This window comes from Euprymna scolopes, chromosome 12 (assembly GCF_053919585.1).
Source record: "Euprymna scolopes isolate OS-2025 chromosome 12, ASM5391958v1, whole genome shotgun sequence".
In the NCBI taxonomy this organism is placed as follows: Eukaryota; Metazoa; Mollusca; class Cephalopoda; order Sepiida; family Sepiolidae; genus Euprymna; species Euprymna scolopes.
In genome coordinates this window covers 127608523-127629763 of record NC_136493.1, presented here as the reverse complement: position 1 = coordinate 127629763, position 21241 = coordinate 127608523, and the positions used below count along the sequence as shown (strand labels likewise).

Below are 21241 nucleotides of genomic sequence, written 5' to 3'. Positions count from 1 at the left end.
AACACTAACCTGTCCTTATTCGTGTATAGAAAACTGTGTATTACATTCTTACGAAAATATTTGCCTGGCTTATTTATATGACTATCTTAAAATAGACTGCTTAGAAATTTAAAAATAAACATATTGTTTACTTTAAAAATGATATATTATTCCCTTTTTGACGTCGATATTCTCATATAATTTATGGGGTGATAAAGAGAGTTGACGTGTTTAGTGTGATCATGTCAGTATATAGGCCAATCTTGGGACATTAAAGCTATCATTGTTTTGGACACACACACACACACACACACACATCTATATATCTATCTATCTATTTATCTATATCTATATCTATATCTATATATATATATATATATATATATATATATATATATATATATATATATATAAATGTTTAAGGCTACAAATTCTGAAAGCCTGTACAAAGAAGCATATGATCATTCCAGATTTTATTCTATTTTCATGGAGTGAATAAAAGTGTATATAGTTGTTTTGGTCCACCGACTTAGAATTCACTCTCGTCTGTTCGCTCCCAAAATTCTCAATAACTACTCATGACGTTTTTCTAAAGTTTACAACTACCTAAGGGAGAAAATATAACATTCTCGGATTTTTGGTAAAACTTCTGGTTGTGGTACAAGGGGGGTCAAAAAGGTGTCAAAATGGCCAAAAATAGCATTTTTCGGAATATAGAATTTTTTCCGACGATTAGATTTTGTTGAAATTTACCCAAAATGATGATCAAGTGGATATAAATCTGGAAACGTAATATTTGAACCTGGAAAATTCTAGTTGCGTCACAAAATGGGCAAAAAATAACACTTTCCGGGACATTGTATCTTTACCGAATATTAGATTTTGTTGAGAATTATTCAACATACAATAATACAGATAATCAAACTTATCACCGATATGACTTATTTCCAATTTAACGATACTTTTTACAAACAAATAATTTGGACTCCCCATGGGGAACCCTCTTAGTGGAATACTATCTTGTTTATTCCTAGAATTTGTAGAATCCAGGCAATTCAAATGTGGATTACTAGTAAACGTAGAATATTTCGGATACATTGATGACATTCTCGTTTTTCTTCCCGAAGGTTAAAAAATAGAAGAACGAAAATCAAATAAAATTCATTCATGAAATTGAACAAAGCAAGTCCCTTCTTCCTTTTACTTCACAAAAATGAGTATGCTATACAGGTAACTTCACGCGGACACTTCATTCACTTTTCCTCAATTTAACATCATGGCAAGGAAAAAAGAAAAAACATTAAATACTGACAAAGGTGTATAACTCCGAAACATATATAAATTTTAAAAAAATAATACTTCTTTTTATTTATTTATTTATTTGCGTTTTGATTTGGCTTCAAACGTATTTTATACGCATTTCGTTTTAAAATTCATATTCAGCAAACGCTTCTAGCACGGAAAAAACAACCCTGATATATATATATATATATATATATATATATATATATATATATATATATATATATATATACTTAATTTACTCACATAAAATTAATATACGAAAGTATAGATTTATACGTAAACTTGAAGTATTTACTTTAAAAGTGCTCAATACGTATGTAGAACTAGTTAGTAAGTTATAACATGTATATGGCGATTAAGCTACACTGAATATTCCGTGTTTCATCCACTCTAGGACTCTTCAGGATTATGCGTATATATATATATATATATATATATATATATATATATATATATATATATAGTAGAAATTGTAATTAATAAAAACTGAAGAAAGTGCTCAATACCGTTGTAGAGCAGATATGCGTTTTATTTTTTATTACCGTATCTTTCTGTTAAGTTACATTATTGTTTCAGCTACTTGGCGGTTTTTTTTTTGGCCGTCTGTAGCATCCTCAGACTTTTACAGAAATGTTCGCTATTTTGGGATGAGAGAGTGAAAGAGTGAATGTCCTCATTCACTCTTTCACTCTCTCATCATTATCATTCCTAGATATGCGGGTAACCCGCACTGGTCAGGGGTTTATGTCATCCGTATACCGAAAGCCAACTTTCACTGGACAGTACCTAAACTTCAACTCCCACCATCCATATAATGTAAAGAATCGTTCGTTGCCTACAACACCGAGCAAAAGCAATATGTAGTTACAGCAGTGCATATCAAGAGGAGATAGACAGTCTGAGAGAACCCCTCCACCGAAACAACTATCCAGGGACATGGCACCAGCTCCAAGAAATCTGGACGAGGCACAAAAGGACACCACTCAGAAACTCACCACAGTTTGTATGAAGGGCTTGTCTGAAAGAACTTCAACGAATATGTAATCCATATGACATCAGGACAGTATTTCAGAGTGATTAAACTCTCCGGAAACCGCTTACGAGGGTCAAGCCACCTACAGAAAAAATCATGTCTAAGAATTGCGTACATGAAATCCCATGTAAATGTGGAAAACTATACAAAGGTGAAACGTATCGTCCACTAAAAGTACTGCTAGAAGAACATTGAAAAGCCGTAGTACGTGGAAAGACTGAAAAGTTAGGTATAGCTGACCATATCTGGAAGGAAAAAGGAAACCATCTACCATTATGGGACGAAGTAAACATTATAGACAGAGAAGAGCGGTGGGGAGCAAGACGACTGAAAGAAGCAGCGCATCTGCTGAGGAATAACCAATTACTAAGTAAACCTAGTATAGAATTTAATACTATATGGGAGCCATTAATTATAAACAATAGATAATATATACAAGTAATAAGTAAAAAAATTTATATATATATATATATATATATATATATATATATACGTTAATATATAGGAATAATTAGTAATAAATAGTGAGGTTTAAGGCTCCTAAAATGTGTTCTAGAATTTCCCGCAATTACCCGTGGTGCAGTGGTTAGCGTAGTTAGGATATCAATTGTAAAAAGTGATATTTTCCTGAAGATTTAAGGTTAAATTCTCAGTGTGGGCGACCGAAAAATACAATTGCGAATTATTTATGGCTGACGGAACAAGAGCACGCAACCCCCGTTAAGTAAATAAAGGGTTCCGTCCAAATTCTCGAGTTCGACAGAAACATCCCCGAGTTTGATAAAATGCACCTTAAGAAGGCCGGAGGTTTTATCGATCGAAACTTTGTCAAAATGACATTCAAGATGAGAAAAGTAGTCCGATGAATCTAAAAAATACGAATAACCGATCCTCATCTCAAAAATTCAGAAGCGTCAAAAACTATTTATTGACTTTTAGGGGATTCTCAGTTTCTAATAGAACCTTTTGATGAATCTATACCCCATACCGAAACTACTCGACGGATACACGAAACCGATTTATTGATGAGTCTGTTTAATTGTTTGTCATGGGTTGAGAACAATTTTACTAATTGCAGTTAATTCCTATTTTAGTCAGCTAAATTACTTACAGTGAAATGAGTTTTGGAATTTACACCCAAACAACTTATTTTTACTTAAAAAATAGTATTAAGAACTAAGTTATGACAAGTTTCATCAACAAACCACCACAAATTTCTCATTATCATCATCATCATGACGGGCTCCTTGCCCGGACCAATGTGACTCTTCCACTCCAGAGTTTCCTGTCTTCCATCAGCTACCTCAGATCTTCAGGTTCACAGTTGGCATCGTGTACTATTTGCTGGATGTACGTGGATCTAGGTCGTCCTTTGCTTTCGCGTCCGTGTCGTGGAGTCCATAGTAATACATCACTCACCAATTCATGTTTGCTCCTCAGACAATGACCAGCAAATCGTAGGCGTCTTTCTATGATGGTATTAGATAGGGCAGGTAGGTTGCCATAAAGTTGCTGCTTCGTGGGATGATTTTGCAAATATATAAATATATATATATATATAAATATATATATATATATATATATATATATATATAAACTTCTACTTACGTTGTATTAGAAAGTGGGCGACACATAAAAAAATCTTTAAATATTGAATTTTTGGCATTTTTTTTTACCGAATCTAGTAAATGAGTGTCTAATCAATAATAATCTACTGAAAAATATTAAAAAGACAAAATGAACCTCCCTTTCATACGGACAATAATTCGTTTTGATGTTTTCCGTTCAGTGTTTCATATAAGGGGGGTCGATTTACTAGAACTTTGTAGTCGAAACTGAGCACCCCCTAAACATTTAAATATTAAATCTTTTGCGTTTTATTTTGGATACTCTAGAAGATTAGTTTCCTATCACTAATAGTCCGCTCAAAAAATCGAAGAAAAAAACGAAAATATATATAAGGGGTGTTTATTGTATAGGTCAGCCGATAAAAAAAAAGGTTGTGTTTCGTTTATTGTAGTGAAACCTGACAGCTTAAAAATTAATTATTAATTTTAAAAATTGATAAGTACGTATATTTTTTGTCAATTTCAACAATAAACAATGTTATTTATCTAACTGGCATATCATAATTAGCTAGGTATTTCTGGAATATTATTTAAAACATTTACTTCCATAATTCAACGTAAAAATGATTTCGACCATGTTTGTTTTGTACGCGACATGGGACGTAAACACAAGGTAAATAGTTAAAATTTCTAATTTCTTCGAAAACTATTTTCTTTAATAATGAATTTTCTACCTTATCGTTTTTCGTAATTTTTGGATATTTTCATTAATGTAACATGGCAATTCAGTAGATATCATTGGTTCCACTTAAGAATCAATATTATAATTTCGCTACTATAAAGAAGAAGCATTAAAAACGTTTACGAATATTTTCATTTGCATATATTAAATTTGAAATCAATATTTCAAAAGTTTACGAATATTCTCATTTACATATATTAAATTTGAAAGCAATATTTTTTCTAAAATAATTGTGAGAAAATAAGTATATTTATTTGAACAAAAGCAATTTGCCAAATTATTTCCTTTTTTAAACTTACAACATTGTATATTATTGTCTCCTTTTTTTCTTTCTTCTGAATTATCACCCACTTTGTTTATTCTTTAAAAAGTTATCTTTTTTTTCACTTTTTTCATCGATTTATTATCGATATGTTTAATGCAAAACAAATCGGCTAATTTTTTTATTTCACATTTTCCAGTGCGTGTTTACATACATGTCCATAGTAAAATTAAGCCCTCATACTTTTCCCTTTGTCAATCTCAAAAAAGGGGGGAATCAGCGAACGTGCATAGAATGATTTCAACAGATTAATTTAAGCTACTGAACTACATAATGCGCTTAGCGTTTGCAATACCCATCAACAAAGCTCAGGGGCAAATTTTACATTTGTGTGACTTACATCTACACATTGATTGCTTCTCACACGGGCAAGTATATGTTGCCTGTTCTGCAGTCGGTAAACAGACAATTTTTATATCTGCACAGAAAATGGAACATCACAAAATATTGTGTAGCCACAAGTATTGAGGACATACAGATATATGAAGCATGCATTTTTTTGGTTTGTTTTCCGTGTAATTCAACTGCAATGCGTGTCCGAGTACAGCTAGTATGTATGTATATATATATATATATATATATATATATATATATATGCGTGTGTGTGCGCGTGTATGTATGTGATTTGTGATGTCACTCACCCACACACACACGCTCGCGCGCAAATAAACGAACGTTTGTTAATTTTAATTTCCCCGCGCATTTACACAAACATAAGTTCTTCCAGCAACAACATATTTTCAAATACGCCCACACGCTCTTCTCACAGCAACAAAAGTAAAATGGACATATTTCTGGTGGGCGTAGTTCAAGACAGTGCCATGTGACACAAGCGACCAATGAGAAAATTTAAAAGATTGTCTTTTTAACGCTTTTCTAAAAACCAAATACCAACAGCAGCAATCTTGTGCTGGAGCCGGTTCAAAAAGTATTTAAACGCAACAAAACATTCTTCTCCTCTTCTTTTCCCCTTCTTTCTTCCTCTCTTCTCGCTCCGACGTGACACGAGAACATGCCTCTCGTTTTCATCTCATCGTCGTTTTCAAATTGCAAACGCCACGCGGGCACCCAAAAATCACACTTATGCACACACGAACCCATTCCGTACATTTTCCATAAAAATTAATAACAACGGATTACTTTCTTCATGGGACTGTCGAATAAGGCGAACTTCGCCGATTAAAACACAAACCTTGAAATAAGGACATTATTTTCACACAAGACTTTCACCTTCTAATCTTATTAATTTAACGAAGGACTTTCATCTAACATGACCTTTTAATCTTAATAATTCCACAAAGGATTTTTTTTCCCTATTTGAACATTCTAATCATAATGATTTCTCAAGAAATCTTACCGATCGGACCTTTGCTTGTTCATCTTGTTATTTTTGTTGAAAAATAAATGCGGTGCATTTTAAACGGTGTCATTTTGTTTTATTCCTTTTTTTTATTATTTTGTTTGATACACTAGGATTCGTCAGACTGACGAATCCTAGTGTGGATGAAACGCGGAATCTTCTGTGTAGTTTAATTGCCATACATATTTTTCTAACTTACTACTATTTATATATATATATATATATATATATATATATATATATATATATATATATATATATATATATATTTAGTAATGTGATTAATAATTTAAAATTCAAATTAGAATTAAAAATTAAAAATCTGTTTCATAAGAAGGAACAACAACAAAGTCAATAATTTGTACGATCATTTCGGAAACGATGTTTTTATTGTGATAGACATGAAGCCACGGACAATAATTTTGACATATAGTTTTTTTTTAAATAAAGTCTCCTCATCAGCAAAAGTATTGGGTGGGGGTTTTTTATATGTAAAAGACGCCATAAATAAACCTAGCAATTTTTAAGTAAGGCAGATGTATCTTTTAATTGTTCGCCTTTTGAAAACCGTAATTACCGTCAAAGCCTTCATTTGAATGCTGATTGTAGCTTATAAATGTACGAAAAATATATATATATATATATATATATATATATATATATATATATATATATATGGGAGGAGAATATATATACTCTGTTTTTCCTATGTTTTCAATTGAACAACTTCTGAGAATTTTTGAAATTATAGATGGAGTTTTACTCTATTTTTACTGCCTCTCTCAACTGAACTGGACATCTTAATATTTACATTGTGCTTGAAGCCTTTTTTGTACAACCTTTTTTTTAAGTATTAATAAATTTATTAATACATTAAAATAAACTCTGCTCTTTACACTGCAGGTCTAATTCCCTTTACAAAATATTACATATATATATATATATATATATATATATATATATATATATATATATATTCTAATGTTTTAAAGTGAACAGCTTCTAAGAATTTTTGAAATCATAGATGGGGTTATTTACATTATGTTTGAAACCTTTTTTGTACTAATGCTGCTTCGTTTTAAAACCCTTTCGAAAACTTTTTGGTGTGCATGAATATACATTTTACGCACAAGGAACAATGATACACGTTTCCTCCGTGAAAATTTCTCTGTTTTGGAGCCTGGATCTGGATTACATTTTTGGATTACTTCTTCCATGCGTTCCCAGTCTCATTATGTACATTGAAAACTTTCGTCTGGGATATAATGCATATACTGGATATTAACTTCCGTCTCATTTTATCCTGGAGTACACCTAATCTTGAGTTGATTTACTTTTTAACGTTCTTATTGTTCTTTTTTCCTATGTTACATTTTTGTACTTACTTTGTCCAGCTTTATTTATATTTTATTTATATTTGGAAATTTAAATGTTTCATCAGAACTTTATTGTAAGTTTATTTTTTTTTAATTTTGAAGTTTTTAAAATTTTTTGAAATTTTAAAAAAGTTTTTGACGTTCTTAAAAGCTCGTTTAAAGTTTTATTTTTAATTGTTAATATTTTTATAAATATATTTTTTGGTATATCGTTTTCTTATATATTGTTTTGGATATTTTATTAGCATTTTTTTCTATCCTTTCTCTCTTTTATTCCCATCATATGGCCCCTTATAAATTTTTTCCCCCAATTCTAATCTCAAAATTTTCCAATTCTAATCTGTCGATGTTGTCTTTTTACCTTTAATTTATATAATGCCGGCATTTTTTTTTAATTTTTAAGATTCTAACCGCACCTTTAAATGCAATTGTTTATATCTCACTTGGTTCACGCGGTATATTTTCCAAGTTATTATTAGAATTATTTTCCATGAGTCACGTTGCTTAATTACTGGAATGATAGGGATTTTCTGGAGATTTCAGTTTCTTTTCATATCATCTGTAAAACCTTGATATTTTGTTATCTCTTTCCCCTCTGCTCTAGTGAACCCAGCATCATTGGGCACACTAACTTATACTAAGGTTTCTTCTTTCTCTTTTTGTTTCATAATACAGTTTCAAGTTTAATTGCTCCGTTTTACAGGTATTTTAGCTTTTAGAATTGCAGAGTCATGATGGATGGTGCATGACTTATTTTCAACTGTTCTTTCTTGTTGCTGCATTCTATATTCGAGTTTTTATAGATCGTCCACTGAAGATATTGGTCCTGGATATGACCTAAAACTATATCCGATGGTGAGGCCCCACCTTGCGGGCCTTGGGGAGTGTGGAGCCACCCTTTAATTGTCATTGCTCCCAGGTCCACTCTGACCCGGAGTGGTAGTACCTGTTAAGGTCCCAACTATGGGTTAAATAGAATCCGACTTAAAAAAATATATATATAATCCATTAAAAATCCTTCCTCAAAATAACTAGATTCGGTATTAAATAATCTGAAAAAGGTTGATATGCCGTAAAACAAAAAACAACCAACCAACCAACTGAAGATATTTACACACGCCATTGCGTTGCATTGTATAGTAGATATTCCCTAGCAGAACCAGCTGAATGTCAAGTGGCTCACACTCTCTACTAATATGCTGTTGAACCTCACCTTGATATCATTACTTAGATCACTCATCTTCTTAAAGGCATTGGTCATTAAGTCTTGATCTTGGGCGGCTATTATAAACCTCTCCTTATAGTCGAGCGATCATTTTTTTAGTCAATCTATAAAGCCTTCCTATTCCATATAGTCCTGAGTGAATTCATCCAGAAATACATAACACTTTGTTGGTGATCCATTCTTCCAGTTTTTTTTGTTTTGTTTTGTTTGTTTTTTTTGCAATGGAAGGTCTTGATTAATTTTTGGCAACTTTTTTTATTCTGTCTGATTTGTAAGACAGTATTGTCCAAAATGCTTGGCCAGTTTAATGATGGAGGTTGTTCTGCTAGATCTTGTTTCACTTAGGGGTTTGGATTTTAGGAGCTCATTCGATTTTGCCCGGTGCTCGCCCACAATAGTGGCACGATAATGATAGTCAATATCGGAGAGACCCGTACCTCCTGCTCCTCTGGGTGGATACAGCCTAGGTAGACACTAGTTTTTGTGCTATTTTGTACAGTATCAACACTTTCCGGGTTTCAATTACTAGTCTGTTTGTATCATGTAGTTAGTCAACAATGCCAAAGCTATCACATAGCTGGTTAATGACAGTAACGTTGTTTTTGTTCCTAACTTTCCTTATACGGCGTATATATTCACTAACATTTTTTCTCTCGTCTTGACGTGCTAAACTGAACCATTCTCTTCTATTTAGAGGTATCTGTATTGTTCCTGCTCTTCCAGGTCCTTTATGTCCATATTTTCAACATGTTGTATGTTTTCTGTTTGGAACTTCTTCCCAGAATTGCTGGAGCACTTAGTACAGTTGTCAAGACCAAACTGCATTTCAGTATGTTATGTATAGTCTGAAAGAGTCGACTAAAGTCAGGTGGTTGACTCATTGTTCGACTCTTGTTGGCTCAGATTGTAGCACTCTGGCTTTTATTTAGTTTATTTAGCAGATCTATCGCCAGGCAAAAGAGTAAAGGAGATAGGTCTTGTAAAATTCCTCTTCGAATAATTATGTCAGTAATTGTTATTGTTCTATTAGTGTGGAATAATGTCGGCCGAAACGTTGTGACGATAACAACCAAGATCAGGAAGTCAGTCCGACAATCTCAATCAATGAAAACACCTCATCTCAAAAATACATATATATATATATATATATATATATATATATATATATATTAGTCTTTGAAGTTGTTTAATCATTAAAACTACCAAAAAAATAGAAATAAGAATAAAAATGTTTTGTTCTTCGTTGGAAAATTATTTTACAATTAATCTCCTGCAATCACTAAATCAATTTGCTTTCATGAATTTATAATAGCTCTAATGTTATTTCATGTAGCATCTGTTGTTTACTGTGAAACACAGTTGCGAGGATTTAATATATATTTAAATGAAACGCTAAAATGCAGTAAGATTACAGGTTGAATAATACTGTAAACATAAATGCTAATAATATCAATATCAATATTTATTATACGATTCCAAGCAGATAACGAAATATGCGAGATTGAGAGCATTTAAGAATCTCTTTCTCTCTTAGTTTATCCAACATCATATTATAATATAATCCACCTTTAAAAACTTCAATATAGAAACAATGTACATATTATTTTAATATAAATTAACTACAGAAGAAACTTATCGGCCACAAGTACATAAAAAACGGTTTTTCAATTCATTCACTCAAGTATTTTGCCTGCATTAATATCGAGTTATTTAAAGGGGTTTTCAAAGAGTTCAAATACATCGGAAATGATGGATTACCAAATATACCTGACTTGGATTTTTACTTCCCAGCCTGGAATATACTATTAAAAAAGACCGCAATTCATTCTCGAATATACCAGTATTCATTGGATTTTATAACGGTCTCTGTATTTTCAATATAAAATAATATCCTTTATACACTATAACCTCAATTGTAATAATAGTAAGGTAAATTAATAATCACCCACATTTATATTTATAACTATATTTCCACTGGTGAAGTTAGCCATTAATTAAAAATCCGTGGTTTAGTTGTACTTCCACATAATTGAACTCAGAATGCATATATATATATATATATATATATATATATATATATATATATATATATATATATATATATATATATATATAAGAGCAAGTAGTTAATAAAGCATGTTAAAAACACTTTGAAAAAGAGTTAAAAACATATTTAATTTTAAAAGGAAACACTAAATAAGTGGCTAGTCCTTAATCCGCGGAGTTTCGAAGAAATAGTTTCCTTCTCATCAGAGGGTAGGATTTAGCAAAATGCGGGATCGGATCTTGCTTGCAAAAGTATTTGATGAAACTACAAGTAAATCATAGATCTTAGTTGATAACAAAAAGTGAAGCAGAGGGAATAGGGTGAATAAAAAAGTGATTTTACGTGAATGGATAGTCTGGTGAAAGGTAAAGTATCCAATGGCGGTAAAATCCAAAAATGCAAATCCAAGAAATTTAGTTAAATTTCCATTCTCACAAGTAAAATCTAAGGGAATCGCGTAGTTGGAAAATGATCCAAAATAATCCAAAAGACAGAAATCCGTGGAATAATTCAAAAATGGTACAAGGAAAAGGGGAAATAATTAAAAGAAAAATAAGATATGCGTTAAACTCGACTGCCGAGGCATGGCGTAATTAAGAAAAATGAGTGAAGAAGACGAGAAAAAATTGAATGGTGATTGAATTAAATTTCAAATAGAAAAGCAAATGTCAAAATGACCCAGACAAGATGACGTTAAAAGGCGCCAAAAATATAGAGCAAAAAAGGGGGCAACTGAAATGTACGAGTTATTACTTAAGAAAATATCAGCAGGAGTTATTAAAAGACACCAAGTAAAATGAGAAAGAAATCAAATAAATACATATACACGTATATATACATATACATACATACATATCATTACATACAGTCACACACATTCTGCAAAGGCCAGCTCTTTCAACTTTTACTTCTTGGCAGCTAAATTTTTACCCCAAAACTGATTAAAAAGCTTGCTGCATGTCTGAATACACTTTGTGTAAAAGTTGGAATGTTTAGACACAAAATTTGCTGAATAGTTTGCTAGACACCACAAGGGTTAAATCTTTAAAAAATTTACCCATTGACAGCCGAATGTTCGGCAAAAACGGATTAAAAATCTTACTCTACGTCTGAATACACTTTATGTAAACTTTACAATGTTTATACCAAATTCCTCAACCAATTTTTGGTGTAGATCTCAGAGGTCATTTTTTTAACTTTGATCCCAATTTTTACCCCTTAACATTTATTGTTTCGGACTAAAATCAAATTAAAATGTTTGATCCATGTCCAGGTAACCTACATCTAAAATTTCAAGTGTTTAGATCCAAAATTGGCGGAAGAGTTTGGTAGAGTTTTCAAAGGTCAAATCGATCAACTTTGGCCACTTGACAGCAAAATTTCTGGCCAAAAATTGCTAAAAAAGATTTCCTCAAATCTCAGTATCCTTATGTTTACATATTTGTTTGCGACAAGAAAATGTCTTTTTTTATTTTATATGCTCTCATTTTTTTTTCTCAATAACTTCCTTCATACGTTTCCTGATACTTGCGCAAACGTTCTGCAAATATTAGGGAGGGACAATTTCTCCCATTCTTTTTTTCTTAATATCTTCAATAGAGCCGACATTGATGTATAAAACGTCTCAAAACTATAATTCAGAGTTTTTGTTTATATTTGGCTAAACGGCGGCCATAAATATGATTCTAAAAATTGCTAAAGTCGTACTTGCAGAAATCTTGCATTTTTCTAGCTGTGTTGATTGGAGCACCGGCTTGTTTCCATACGTAATATCATATGGATTGTTTGCTTTAAGTCATGGCAATACTTATTATCTCAGAGTCTTGTAAGATAATAAGTATTGCCATTTATCTTCTCATCGGCTTTATAGAACTTTATAGGCATTTTATTTATATCGGAAATCACAAACCCATAACCCATAACAAGTATTGGAATTTTTGTTCTGAATGTCCCTCTAACATCCGGTGTCGATTGTGCGATAAATCTGTCGTTTTTGGCTATTCAGAAAAGCATAGACATTAAAGATCTTTTTCATCTGAAAAGGTTGTTACAATGGAGAATTTTTTTTTCTTGGACTGTGTAATAATTGTATTGAACATTCGCCATCTCTTTTCGTTCGTAACTGTTGTGAACAATTGCTTTGGCGGTCTTGTCTGAGATTTTAACTTCAACTCATATTTTACTACATTTTTTATGGTCTTTAGAATTCTAGACACGAGATCTTTTATAAAAAGCTTTGGCGAGTTGTTGGTGAATTCTCCGCTTTCACATTTTTTTTTCGTAATATAATAGTTTTGCTGGTGGTCATTTTATGTTTTGACATTCAAACTATTCTTGAAATCTTCTTTGGTGTGATGATTGCAGAAAATCACACACTATTTGCTGTTTGTTGTCCTTATTACATATGTTTCTTAAAATTTCAGGATAACATCGTTGGTGCGATTATGATATCCATATAAATATGTACTAGGTTTCAAAACAACCTGCTTAGTACCTGCTTTGAAATAGCAACTTAACGTTCATTGTAAATATTTTTCCCCAAACTGTATATGTACGCACACACACACACACACACACACACACACATGCATACATACATATATGTGCGCGCGCGTGTGTATGTGTGTGTGTGGTAAAAGTCTATATTCCAAAATGTTGTCCATCTTACCCTTTATTTCTTTCAGCATGTTAAAATTTTCAATTCTTGACGGCACCTGTTTCGTAGCTCAGAATCATTCATCAACATCCTGAAATTTGGAATATAGACTTTTTAATTTTTATCAACGATTTTGTTGTATTTAATTGTTACGTTTACCAAAGCATTTGGGGAGTTACCTGCCTATTATTTATTTGCGCAGGTGGTGTGCCATGGAATGAAAATTTAATACAGCAGAATCATTAATACAAAAAATTAATAATCGCAAATAAACAAAAGGGTAAATAACCCCCTTAACGCTTAGGTAAGCGTAACGATTGAATACAATATATTTGCTAATAAAAAAATAAATAAAAACCCAATATTTCTTACATTTCAAAACGATAAAACCGTGCATATAATTTTATGGTGTATCATAGCTCGGTGGAAAAACATCAGGCTGTTAATTGGATAGTTACAAGTTCTATCCTCGTTATAAGTTTATCCATGCTGGTGACAGGTGATAAAAAGGTTGAAGAGCTACGAAGACGGAAGTGGTACCATTAAACAAGTGACCTTTTACGCTCCAGAATTTATTTTCCATACATAGTCACCACTATTCTCAATGCACTTTTGCCAGGAATTCAGTGACGCATTTCTGCTTCTGACGCACGTCTAAGATTTCATCTAGAACGATCTCATCTTGCATGTTATTCTCACAACGTTTCGCCGATAAAACCAACAACTTTTTTCAGGTGTGTCTTGGACTCGGTTACCCTCCCGTCTCCTAGATTAAATAATAGGTTCCGCTTGAAATTTTGTACAGATTCCCGAGTTCGAAAAGACGTTCTTGAAGAAAGTCAGTGTTTACATTAAGAATAATATCAAAGATGAGAACAATAGTCCGAATAATAAATGTAATGTTTTATATGTACAGTAGAACCCCGGGATACGGTAGTCCTAGGATACGTGGGTTTCGAGTTACGATGTACAATACGATGTTTTCCCGGACCCTGATTACGGTATTTGTTTCTGCTTAGGGTGTTATTTATGTTATTTGATTATATACATGTGTATCATATACTGTACTGTATTTTTATTACTAATTATTAATGCCGTATCCCGGGGTTCTACTGTATTCAAAAAACTAATAAAAATTCGAATCCGAATGAGGCGCATATATAGACTACTACCATTAATTGTTTTTCCAATATACATTCATATTGTTACATTGAATTAAAAAAAAAATACTAAAAAAGCAGCTCTAATGTTATTAACATCCTACCCATTCCACCCCAACTCTGCAAACAAAAACAATTGAAAAGTTTCGTCTTACTTTCCGTTTCAAAATGTAAGGATTACAGGTATAAAGCTTTATACAAAAGATTTAAGACAAGCAGTTTAAAAGAAGAAAGTGAGGTGTATATTTCCAGAACGTTAACCACACCCAAATATCTTATAAAAACTAATGTAAATTTGGCTCCCGTTTCAATATCGATTCTTTTTTTTGGTCTGATGAAGTGTTATCCTTGAATTGGGATTCCACTGAAACATGCATGCACATATGTAACCAATAATGTTTGTACAATAAACAGACTATATATCAGCTCTGTCCTGCATTGAGTACTCTTTAATAATAACGTGTTTCATTGGATTTACATCTAGGAAACCAATCTATACAACCATATATATATATATATATATATATATATATATATATATATATATATATATATACATGTTTTATTTTTTATTGCCGTTTTATCTGTTTAGTTACACATGTTTCGGTTGCCTAATCATATTTACGATCCAGCAACTTCGTCAGATTTTACAGAAATGGTCTGTAACACATATTTGCTCTGCAATAATATTAAGCACTTTCTTCAGGTTTTTACTAATTACCATTTGTGCTATATATATATATATATATATATATATATATATATATATATATATACTTTGCGTTTATGTTAGAAGTTCGTCCTTTTCTAGAATTTTTGCAAACTTAGAGCATACAGTAAATAAAACATTACACTACCAAAAAAATATATTTCCTGTGTGTTCTCCCTATTTAATCGGATTATATGTATTTCATTTTATTAAATGATGATTGGAATAAGTCGAAAACTCACAAAAATAAGTTAAAGAAAGCCACATCATTCTGAAAATCTTTTTATCTAATGTACATTTTTTTTAGAAAGAATGGTAAACAGACTCGACAGAGAATGATTATAATTTAATAAAATATGTTTGGATGGATAAATATTGACTTTCTCCTTCTCTCTCTCTCTCTCTCTCTCTCTCTCTCTCTCTCTCTCTCTCTATCTATCTATCTATCTATCTATCTCTCTCTGTATATATATATATATATATATATATTATACGTGTGTGCATGTATATCTATATCTATCTATCAATCTATCTATCCATATATATATATATGTTTGTGTGTGTGTATATATATATATATATATATATGTATGTATATATATGTATGTATGTATATAAATATATATATATATAGAGAGAGAGGGGGGAGGGAGAGAGAGAAAAAAGAGAAAGAGAATGAGAAAGAGAGAGGGGGAAGCGATATTATATAAACCATAATAAATGTAAGTGAAAAAATTCTCGTAAGCTCACCAGTGAAACATTTTTCTATTGACAGCATACAATTGTTTATGCCTACCACCAAGGCATCTGTAATGTTCAAAATGTATGAAGCATTTAATTTCTTGAATCAGTGCTCATAGATAAAGACAGAAAAAAACATGTTACATTTCGCTATTGAAAATAATGTGTCATTAAAATTTGTATTTTAATTTCAAATAGGTAGATATATACGTATGGAAATTTCATTTATTTGTTTACGTATACACTTACATATATATATATATATATATATATATATATATATATATATATGATTACTTAATTTAATCACATAAATTAATATACGAAAGTATAAATTTATGCGTAAACTTTAAGTATTTACTTCAACAGTGCTCAATACGTAGGTAGAGCAAGGTAATAAGTTATAAAATATATATGGCAATTAAACTTAATTGCCATATATATTTTATAACTTACTATATATACATATATATATATATATATATATATATATATATATATATATATATATTTCAATTATTTGTTTACATACAGTTTTATAAATATATTGATAGATTATATAATGTAACTCGGGGTTTTCTTATTTAGGCTTTCTGACGTCATCAGGAGTAGTATTTTAGAAAAAAAAGTTTTTTTGTTTTATTTTTTACACTTTTTTTAAGTTCCGTATGTCGAAAGATGTTACCGCGACTGTACACAGACAGTGTTAAATTCCGTTGACATGGGCAGGTGACTTTTTCGACAATTACACGAAACAGACCAAAAATCCTTATTTCGAACTTTCTGTGTGACTCGGCGTTGTTCGTTACGAACCATATATAGATAAGAAGAATCTAGTGACTCACACCTTAAAGGAAAAAAAGAATTTTTCAATTCGGTGCATACGTTCGAAAGTTTTATTGGTATATATACGCACACACATAAATAAATATAATAAACATTTAGAATTTTATTAATAGTATAGATAAAATGATGTTTACAATTTTCTTAAATGGTATAAAAGCATAAGGGCGGGGCGTAGTTGAGTCTATTATTAATATATTGTTTTATTCATTTTATTGAGTTAATGTTCATTTTTATATGCTATTATGTTATTTAATTTTATTTTTATTTTTATTAATTTTTTTAAAGTAATGATATATTTTGCACAATTTAAATCCTTATAATAATTAAAAACATCAGGTTGACAATAAAGTCCTTGCGATTTTTAACTTTTAAATTCAAATAAACATATCTCGGCTCAAACAAACATTTATTCATCGAAATAAGCACCGTCAGAATCAACTACCTTTTGCTAGCACAAAACAAGTGTATTTATGCCAGTAACGTAAAAATCGTGCATTCTGGTTGCGAATAAGTCGCTGAAAGCGTTTTTGATATCGCTTAGGTTTTTTTAAGTATTTCTCACGCAGAATGTTGTCGGGATGCTTGAAAATATGATAGGTGGTAGGCGGCAGGTGAGAGGAATAGAGAGTATTGCAGATGTGGCAGTTTCGGGGTCCAATTCGTTCAACTTCTGCGGGGTCGGTTTAGCGATGTGCGTTCGGGTGTTATCGTGGAGGTGAATTGGTCCATTTCTGTTGACTAATGCTGGGTGTTGTTGCCGAAGTTTCTGATGAGAGGTGCAAGTTACAATGTGATACGGCTAAAAAATTTCCGGCATTTTTTTTATTAATATGTTTCTAAATTCAATTTTGGGATTGTCATGTGATACAAAGTGTTGATAGATAGAGCTGCTAGGGGAAGACTGGTGGCATGTTACCAGGCGGGATATACTGGTTCGAGTCACGCCGTTGTACGAGTTGGTTTTGTAGACACATTCCCCTATAGGACATTGCTAGTTTTTAGTAAATTGTCGTCGGGTGTCGGGTTATTGCTTATTAGTTAATGGGTTGCTTTATTTTTTTTTTTATAATAAATGATGTTTACAATTTTCTTCAATGGTGGAAATGTGTTTATGTACGATACGTCTTTATTTTTTCGTCGATTTGCGACTCACAATCATGGAAGCCCTACTCATTCACATAAAGAAACCGACCATTAATAAGGTTCAATGTGAGGAGGCACGCTTAAGTGCTTTTAACGATTTTAAACGCTTTTAATAGACTTTTTCAATAAATTCACTAAACTCAGTTTTTAATCCACTCCTCGCCTGAAGACGATTCACGGAATTCGAAAACGCTCGTGACTTTGGCAAACTTCTTTTTACACTCGAACAGAACGTTCGAACATTAGTCCGCCAAATTGAAAAAACGGATCGCAACAGAAACAAACAGGAATTTTCCTTGCTGTTCAATGAAACATGCATATATATATATATATATATATATATATATATATATATATACGAGCAAACAGTTACTAAAACATGTTAAAAAACACTTTGAAAAAGAGTTAAAAACATATTTAATCTGAAAAGGAAACACTTGATAAGTGGATAGTCCTTAATCCGCGGAGTTTCGAAAAAATACTTTCCTTCTCATCAGAGGGTAGGAATTAGCAAAATGCAGGATCGGGTTTTGCATGCAAAAGTATTTGATGAAGCAACAAGTAAATCAAAGATCTTATATGATAACTAAAAAGTGAAACAGAGGGAATATGGTGAAGAAAAAGGTGATTACACGTGAATGGATAGTCTGGTGGAAGATAAATAATCCAGTGACGGTAAAATCCAAATATATAACTTCAAGAAAGTTAATTGAATTTCCTTTTGCACGAGTAAAATCCAAGGAAATCCCGTAATTGGAAGAAGATGGTCCAAAATAATCCAAAGGCAAAAATCCATGGAATAAATCACAAAAATGTGTACAAGGGAAAAAAAGGGGGAAAATTCCAATAATAAATTATAAAAGAAAAATAAGATATGCTTTTCTCTCTACTGCAGAGACATATATATATATATATATATATATATATATATATATATATAGATAGATAGATAGATAGATAGATAGATAGATAGATAGATAGATAGATATAGATATATAGATATATAGATATATATATATAGATATATATTTTCGCTTAAACATGATATTAAAATTCATGCAGATTGCGAATGTATTATTATAGATTGCGAATGTATTATTATAGACTCAATTATTATAGACTCAATCCTCTATTGAATATTACATATAATGAGGAATAATTTTCTCGGTGGACTAATTCACAAAAACAATTTACAAATAAAAATAATAATGATAATGTCGTTCATCAAATTCCGCCTGTGTTTGTTTACAATATCACGTCAGTTGATATTGGAGCTTGGCGATGAATGCCCTGGAAAAGTCATTTCTGATTAATGTTTAGTTTAAAAATATGGAAACGAATAAAATGATTTACAGCGATTTTAAATAGTACCTCTTCTTTTGTCGTAAATTGATCATATTAATAAGAAAATTTTTTTAAATAAAACGGTGGGGTACATCCAGGCTTGAACAGGGGACCATGCGATGTGTAGTAGAATATTCTATCGCTGAACTAATACTTCCAGATGAAAATAGTCCTTTTTTTTTTTTAGAAATGATTTGCTGAAAATTGAAGCACGCTTGATTTGCTGAAAATTATCTCCCTTGGCCGGTGTAACGTAAAATATTTCCTTGTAAAAATTGTTTTTTATCGATAAGAAAAAAAGACTATTTTTAAGATCGGTTGGTTGGTTGTTTTTGTTTTACGGCATATAAAACCTTTTCAGGTTATTTAATGCCGAATCCAAAGATTCGGAGGAAAATTTTTTTAATAGAATATATTCGTTGTTTTCAAGTCGGTTTCTATTTAACCCATAGTTGGGACCCTAACAGGTACTACCACTCCGGGTCAGAGTGGACCCGGGAGCAATTTCAATTAAAGGGTGGCTCCACACTCACCAAAGCCCGCAAACTGGGGCCTCACCACTGAATATAGTTTAAGGTCATATCCAGGACCATTTAAGATCGGTGTAAGAAGTGTGTGTGTGTGTGTGTGTGTGTGTGTGTGTGTGTGTGTGTGTGTGTGTGTGTGTGTGTGTGTATCAAACGTTGTATTTTCGACTTGATAGCCTAAGTATTTGATATACAGAGAAAATATTTATGAATAAAGAATAATACAAAAAATTAACGCATGTGAAATAATATTATTTGTCTTTTTTTATATATTTAAAAAAAATAATTTATAATTGATTTATCTTTAAAATATTAAAAGCATAGAAATTAATTCTTTTTCATGTTCTAACAATAATATGATATTGGAATATGTATTCACAGTGTTTCGCCTTGTTAGTAGCTTTATCTATTTATTTATTTGTTTAATGATTGTGCGAACACTTATTAGTGACTGTATTCATTTATTTCTCATCGACTAATTTTCGTTGCTAGTAAATTTGGAAATGTATGAAAATAAACCGATTAAAAGTACGTGTAATTATATTCATACAGATACTCTATAAATACATGATTTATGCTTGTGTAATATTTACGTAAAAAAGGTTATAGTAAACACAAACCTCTTTCTATATATTTATGTATGCGTATATATATATTTGTTTAAAAATTTTGCTTACCAAACTTCTCTGTCAGTTTTTGGTCTACGGACATGAAACTTAATATATAGGGTATATCGTTAAATTTTTTAGTATTACTTTCGAAAACAAAGACATCCTCTTAATGGCAAAGATCACTTGTTATTCAAAGACATGCTTCCACAAAAATAATTTGTGTTCCTTTCTTATTTGATTATATTTTTTACGTTTGTTTTAGATAAATATTTATTAAATATCCTATAAATCACATTTTTTTTTAATTTAAGCTACGTATTTACGTTTGTAGAAAAGATATAGATTTATATTTTTTGTAAACAGTAGATGCACTTCCGCAGTTTACGTTCCCAAGAATTTTTTTTTTTTTTTTTTTTCACTTTTTGAAGAATTCCATTCAGGTCAAGGGAAGACAATTCGGGAATTAATTGAAGTTTTCAAAACTTTTTCGTAATCAAAACAAATACATTAAAATAACGCAGTAACTTTACGGAAAAATAAAAATAAA

General features: G+C 31.2%; 1 protein-coding gene across 1 annotated transcript in view; it reads left to right on the top strand.

The window, feature by feature from the left end:
- LOC145291477 (parathyroid hormone/parathyroid hormone-related peptide receptor-like) overlaps window positions 1-21241 on the top strand; it is a 1157133-nt gene that overhangs the window by 1134661 nt on the left and 1231 nt on the right. The gene's annotated exons all lie outside the window — the stretch shown is intronic.